At 51.0% G+C, this 7,318-nt stretch overlaps 1 protein-coding gene across 4 annotated transcripts in view; it reads right to left on the bottom strand.

Annotated features, from left to right (window-relative positions):
- MRAS (muscle RAS oncogene homolog) overlaps positions 1 to 7,291 on the bottom strand; it is a 54,560-nt gene extending 47,269 nt beyond the window's left edge. Inside the window, exon 1 of one of the 4 annotated variants that reach the window (XM_017528229.2) lies at positions 6,634 to 7,291. The gene's annotated coding sequence lies outside the window, so the exon portion shown is untranslated. Of the gene's footprint in view, positions 1 to 5,583; positions 5,744 to 5,927; positions 6,009 to 6,191; positions 6,331 to 6,633 lie in introns of those variants that run through there. The other 3 variants (XM_017528228.2, XM_037738367.1, XM_017528230.2) reach the window with 3 other exon arrangements.
- Between the last annotated feature and the right edge of the window lie 27 nt (positions 7,292 to 7,318).

The following is a 7,318-nucleotide window of genomic DNA, read 5'->3' on the forward strand; positions in this document are numbered from 1 at the left end:
AGGCCAGGGTTCAAGATGAGCCTGAGCAACAAAGGACATCCTATCTCTACAAAAACTTTTTTAAAAATTAGATGGGCATAGTGGCACATGCCTATATTCTCAGCTACTCAGGAGGCTGAGGCAGGAGGATGACTTGAGCCCAGGAGTTCGAGGCTGTGATAAGCTATGATCGCTTCACTGCATTCCAACCTAAGCAACAGAGTGAGACCTCACTGCTCACAATAACAGCAACAACAAAGTATTTTGTTATCATTGTCATCTAGTTATAAAAAGAGAATTATGTTTTCTCTCTCTTCTAAATATACAGACTTACCATTAATATTACAGTTCAGTTTATGCAGCTATGACTAAACCATGCTCTGGAGCCTGGCTAAACCCACAATGGTCAACACAAGTATTTGTGAGGATGGATGAACTTCTCTGATAAAGGTCACAGCCCAAAACACACACTCTCCCCAGAGTGGCTCCTCCCCAGTGTGTCGGAAGCAGCAAAAGGCTCTTCAGTCCAGGGAGGCCCATTGGCAAAGTCATCACATTAACTGAGGACATGAAGCCCCCGGAGAGAGTCAATATATGAAAACTCAGGAGCAACGCTCCCAAAAGCCCACTGCAGGCTGAGGACAGGCCCAAACTGGCCAGGCCAAAGGATAAGGGGTCTGGTTTTAAGTCTAGCCCTACTGTGAAAAGGATCAAGTGCAGAAAAAATGGTCATACCTGTTCATTTTGGGTAATGGGTACATGGTACTTGTTATATTATCCTTTACGTTTTTCTTTTTCAAAATTAAAAAAAAAGTACACAAATGATTTAGGGGTTCATTTGTGACTGAAAGATTAATGACAGTCAGGGAAGACTCCTGCCAGCTAGGCACTCACTGCCTCTGTTTGCCAGCCGGCATCTTCTGTACCCCTGCGGCCTCTGCCGCCTCACCACATCTTTGTGCACAGGCTGCTCCATCCTCACTCCCTGTGAGGTCTTTGCCCACTGCACACTGATTATATAGAGCCACACACCTCCATGGGATATGTCCCCTAAGCACCAGGAGAGAAGGGATCGCATTTTTGGTCATCCAGTGCTGGGAACAACACAGTGTAACAGAAGGAGCATGTGCTTTAGGAAGAGACAGACCATGGCCAGACTCCTTCCCGACTCTGCTTCTCAGGTTATGACTGTGGGTGACTTAACCTCCTTGAGCCTCGGTTTCCACATCTACAAAAGGTTAGCCGCATCTAACAAAATTGTCGTGAGGCTTAGAGATAGCGAATATAAAGTATACGGTACAGGGTCTAGCCCACAAGTCTTTGCTGAAGGAAAGATGGATAGAGAGATGGATCAGTGAATGGATGGGTAGGTGGATGGAAGAAAGGACAGACATACGGAGGGGCCATTTTTAAACCATGACACTTGAAGAGCAGTTGAAGAAAGTAAAGCTGCTCATGCTGGAGAAAAGCAGGACTGCCAAAGGTTCATGTGGGAAACACCTAGTGAGACAGGTTAAAGCGAGAAGGGCCCGAACTTCCCAAGAATGAGAGAATCCGCAAATGCAGTGGACTGACTCAAAGGGTAGCAAACATTGTGTCTCTAGAAGGGTCCAGGTGGGGTCAAAGACACACCCCTAATGGGCTGTCAGGGAGGGAAGGACTCCCCTGCTGAAAGTTTCCCAGCCTTTCCTCAAGGAGTCACTTTCACATTTGGGCCATATTTGCCTACTATTGTACTATGACGACCTTAACCTGAAAACCAGCTTATGTTTAAAAATTTTGCTATATTTTTTAACTTAAAATATTTCATTAGCCTTAATCTGAGCAAAATATCCATTAAAAAATCCCAGTTTGTTGTGATGTCTGTATTTTTATAATACATTTAAATAAACCAGTATGTAACTATTAAAATGAAAGATGCTGTATTCCACCTAAAATCATCTTCCTCACCACTATGAGAAATGTGCTCTACAGGGTGTGACTCAATATACTAAGGGGGCTCCTTCTGGGTCTAGGATTCTGTCCTCTGAAGGTTGCTTGAATACTGGTAATGCTCTTCAATCTTCTGGCCCTTTCTGGCCTCCCAAGTGTATTTTCATTTGTGCATTTTATCTACTCCCCATAACGACGATGAGGGCTGGGCAGAGAAGTCACAGATGGAGCCTGGGCCAGCGCAGCACAGGACCCAGACAAGGCCCTACAGATAGTCACCGAGGCCGGAACCAGCACTCCCAACTCTCCACCCACTCTCCTTTGTTTGGCCACTACACGCTGCGCAGCCAAATTCATTCTTGGGGCTCTCTAAAATTTCACTAGCAACACAACCCATATGTAAGTCATACTGTTTTATCCCTTAAGGTAGCCTGATGCCAGGACCATGACCCTCTGAGACTCAGAATGTCACCTCAGCACCCAGTGATGACCCACATTGTCAAGCAGCAGGCCCCACCTAGTGAAGCTACTAAGAACATTAAGGACAATGACAGGGATGTTAAGAAGCAAAATACAAAAAAATGTATTTGTATATATAATATATAACCAAAAAAATAAAACAATATGGATTGGACTAGAATATTAAAAATATTTTTTAATATAACAACAACAAAAAGAAGCAAAACACACATTGCTGCTTCATGACTCCTAGAAGAGGAATGCTTGCAGAAAGCTGTCTTAGATCATGCTGGCCGGCTAAACAGCCCTAGGGGCTGAGTGGTGGGGGCAAGGGCAAGGAGGGCCAGGGTGGAGCCTCTGGAAATAGGTGGAACCAGCTGCATCACACAGGTAGCGGGAATGCTACTAGAGAACAAGAGATGGGGCGCCATGGAATGCGTGGCGAGTGCAGCGTGGTCTCCACCTCGGCCTGAACGTCATCACCTCTGCTGAAGAATGAGAAAGCGCCAGCACTGACCTCTTTGTCAGACCCACTGGCTGACTGCATAGTCTTCAACTCACAGGCTGGGCAATGATAGCTGTGCCACTCTAGATGTGGCCCCCATCTCTGCCCTCTCAGACCACACTGGAGTGGCATGCTGACTTGGCTGCACAATGGGCTCACAGAATAGGTCCGCCATGAACATCAGGGAAGTCATGTGCCTTCAGACCAGAGACAGGTAAGCTGGGATCCAGGGCTGGTTTTTCAGAGATCCATGAATCCCCTGAATTATATGTCCAACTTTGTACATCAATGTTTCCAGGGCTTCTCATCAGCATATTAAAGAGGCTGTGACTCAAGAAGACAAAACCTATTACTCTGAACTCCAGACCCTCAGCCTTTGTGGTTACCTGTCCCATGCAGGAACTTGCTGGAAGTGGCACTGATATCCCATTCCTGTGTACAGAGATCTTACATGGGCAGAGAGCATCTTTGGGAGACCTGTGCTCTGCTTAATCTTACTGTTATTTGGTTTTTGTTAATTGCAGCCAAAAGCATCCCCACTGATGTGGTACTACAGGGCTCAGAAGCATGATCCAAGACTTAGGAGGGCTGGCAGGGCCTCGGAGTCCAGCAACAAAATTCTTCTCAAAGCCTGAATTCTTTGCTCGGTCCCTAGACAATGGGTACCTGCCAGGTGTCCCAGGTCTCAGGGAAGTCCTCCAGCTCCTTTCTTTTTCCCATCTCCAGATAAAGATGACTGTACCTTCTATGACTGCCCAGGGCCTGGCAGATGCAGACCCTCTGGAACTCAATGCAACACCCTCTGGACACTTAAAAACATTCTAGCATCATACAAGGATGGGTTCCCATTCAGTTCACATGAGTATGCTTGTACAAACCATACAATGTTCCTGTGCAGGTATGTTTTCAATTGCTTTCAGGGAGAAGCACTCTGTATGGGGGCATTTCATTGGCAGAACAGACTACAACGATTAAATCAGATATGAAATATATTATGGAGACCACATGTCCCTGAGAACTCACTAGATCCAGGAGGCTGGTCAACATGTGATTCTGACTAAGGTTAGGACCAGTCATCCTAGGAGCCTAATTTATCAGAGATCAATAGTCATTCCTGATTCCAGGTGACCACTAGAGCTCAGGAACCAAACCAACCTCATGGGTAACTAATTTGTTACTTTTTCTTTTTTCTTTTTTTTTGAGACAAGGTCTTGCTCTGTCATCCAGGCTGGAGTGCAGCGGCGTGATCACGGCTCACTGCAACCTCTGCCTCCTGGGCTCAAGCAATCCTCCCGCCTCAGCCTCCAGAGTAGTTAGGACTACAGGTGTATGCCACCAGGCCAGGCTAATTTTTGTAGGGATGGAGGTTCACTATGTTGCCCTGGCTGAACTTGTCACTTTATAAGTAGCTCAGATGTGAAATACTGGTAGCTAGAGCTAATAATAACATAAAAGTTAAACTGTCACAAGATGTCTTATATAGGTGGAAACTAGCAACTGTCTTACGGAGGAGCAAAGCTGACAGCGCTGGAGACAATGGCTTGCTTCACCAGAGGGCCTTGACTACCCCTACCCTCTGCCTTTAGTAAATGTTGAGGTCACATCTGGGGGGTCAGTTTCCACCAGAGCACGAGGCTTGCTCAACACCTCCCTCCCCAGAGGCTGGCAGACCTCAAAAATCCCAGAGCATGAAAGCCCCATGCCTTCCACCCTGGCAGAAAAAGGACAAACTACACCATAAACTACACAGAGAGAAGCTAACTGACTGCTGGGCAGTGTGAACAGACCTAAGGGTGAAAACCATTGCCCCAAACATTTTCAGCCTCAGTCAGCAGGGACATGTGATTTACAGGAAATTAGGAGGTTTACAAAATGTTAGCAGCTCAAGTTTTTTCCCTGGGAAAAGAAGCAGGAGAAGCTCTAAGAACTATATTCGAGAAAGTGCTTTTGTTCACTGCTAAGCTTCTGACACAAGTCAGTTATTAATACCCACAGCTCACTGCCTCACACTTCAACCCACCAGTGAATGTCTATAGTGAATGATTATAAAACCATATATTATAAAACTCTTAACAGAGGCTGCACCAAAGCCTTCCCAAGCCCAGGACAGCCACGTGGCCAAAAGCATGGACTTCGGATAAGATCTTGGACAAGCTGTTGGCTCTTTCTCTCACCCCAGATCCTCCATCCTTTATAACAAACAAAATCTTTCTGGAGGTGTCTTGTCAAATGATGAGCAAATCCACTTCAAGTGCCTGGTCTTTGTAAGCCCTGTTGGTTGCTGTTATTACCGCGGAGCTTCAGAGCTCTTAATTCATATCTCCATCTTACTCCTGCTGCCAGAAAAACCTCTGGAGGCCACGATTCTGAGCCTTGTCAGCCACCCTCTCTGGTCAGGTCCAGGGCAGAGTGGGTCCTGGAGAAGCAAGGCCAGGGAGGTTTCACACCATCAGGGGCCACTGGGGAGTAGGGGTAATGCCAGAGCTCTATGATGAAGGCCCCAGTGGTCTTGATGGCCTTTGTCCACCTCTCCAGACTCCGCTTTGTCCCAGGCCAGAACAGACCTCAGCTCCAGCCAGAGTCTAGCTGGGTGTCCAGTGTCCATCCTGTGGCCAGACATCTAGGGGGCTTTCCCTCACCTCCCACTCTGGAGTAGAGACCCCCAGGGGCTCCCACACCCATGGGCTTACCAGATCTCAGCACTTAACCACACTGGCTTGTCACTTTGTGCTCTTGCCTTCCCCACGGGGCAGGACTGGCACCGTGTCTGACGCCCCAGCCAGCTCAGTTCAGTATATGAGCCCAGGCCCTAGCTGTGACCACAGCTCCAGCTCCCCAAACCTCCGGGAGCAGTGAAGGGTTGTTTATGAAGAGGCTGCGTTTTATTTTTCAGGTCAATTTGTCAACTCCCTGGCGGATTCCTCCTCCCGTTAACGCCATCTTAAGGAGGGGAGGTAGAGAAAGAGCTTCCCACCCCTCCCACTCCGTCCTGCCGCCCATCTATACCGGCCGGGTTCTCGCTGAGGCAGCCAAGGAACCCAAGGGTGATTACCATGAAAAGGTCTCTTTGAGCGGCGCGCGCAGGCCCTCCCCACTGGGGTCTCGGTCGTGGCCGACTTCCCGGACGCATACCGTTACGCTGGAGCCCGCGACCGGGGCAAAACGCCACGCAGAGCCGGTCCCACAGCGCACCCCGCAAGCGGAGAGTGCGGCGGAGTCCCGAGGGTGGCCACACCTCCCGCCCCGGAACAAAGCGACGGCCGTGGGAGGCGGCGCGGCCGGACCCCCTCCCCTCCAAGGCCGTCGGACCACTCACCGCGCGCTCCAGTCCCGGCTCGGCGGCTCGGCTCCGGCACTCCGGCCGTCCCCTGCTAGCCCGCGCCGGTGAGGAGGCAGCGCCGCGCCCGCCGGGCCCCGCGGCCGCCGGACTGACGGCTCCCCGCCAGCCGGCCGCTCCAGTCCGTCCCCGCCCCGGCGCCTCCTTAAAGCGACCGCGCCGCCAGCATGCGCCCCGAGCGCCTGGCGCGTCGCGCATTCCTTACATTGCCACAGCGCCTGCTAAAAATAGAGCGCCGCGGCTGGGGAGCCCGGGGCGGGTGCCTGGGCCCCGTTGTCCCCGCGTGCACCCCGGCCCCCAGGACGCGCGGCCTGCGAAATCCAGCCCACTCGTGCCGAAGCCCCTGGGCCCGGCAGGGCGCGCGAGCGAGCCAGGGGCAGGAGTCGGCGCCACCGCCTCCCCCGCGGCCCCGTGCACTTACCCGAGTCTGATCTGTGGCGCCCGGGAGCTGGCTTTAAGGTGGATGCTGAATGGGAATTCGCCCCGGCCTCTTTAAGAGCCTCTGCGCTCCAACCTTTAAATCTCCGCTCTGGCCCGGCCAACTTCTGAGCCTAGGAACGCTCTCCAGTCCTAGGCGAGCCTCCGCCGCCACCTTAGCCGCATTCCCTTCGAATCCGGAGACGTCTTTCTTCCCGATCCTGCCCCAGCGTCTCTTCCCCTAGGCCTTCTTGGTGCACCGTTCCAGGGCCCAAACTTCGTTGGGATGGATGCAACGGAGACTGGAGACAAGCGTGCACCATTTCATTGTTTCAGTTCCGCTAACTCTCTCCAGCGGCGTCATTTTCCCCCGTTAAAAAAATCAAGATATAATTCAACACCATAAAATTCCACCTTTGAAGTATACCATTCAAGCCCGGCGCGGTGGCTCAAGCCTGTAATCCTAGCACTTTGGGAGGCGGAGGCGGGCGAATCGCCTGATGTCAGGAGTTCAAGACCAGCCTGGGCAACAGGGTGAAACCCCATCTCTATGAAAAAATCAGCCCGGCAGGGTGGCACGTGCCTGTAATCCCAGCTACTCGGGAGGCTGAGGCAGGAGAATCACTTGAACCCGGGAGGCAGACGTTGCAGTCAGCCGAGATCACACTCTAGCCCGGGTAACAGAATGA

The sequence above is a fragment of the Cebus imitator genome, unplaced genomic scaffold (genome assembly GCF_001604975.1).
Source record: "Cebus imitator isolate Cc_AM_T3 unplaced genomic scaffold, Cebus_imitator-1.0 Scaffold53, whole genome shotgun sequence".
Classification (NCBI taxonomy): Eukaryota; Metazoa; Chordata; class Mammalia; order Primates; family Cebidae; genus Cebus; species Cebus imitator.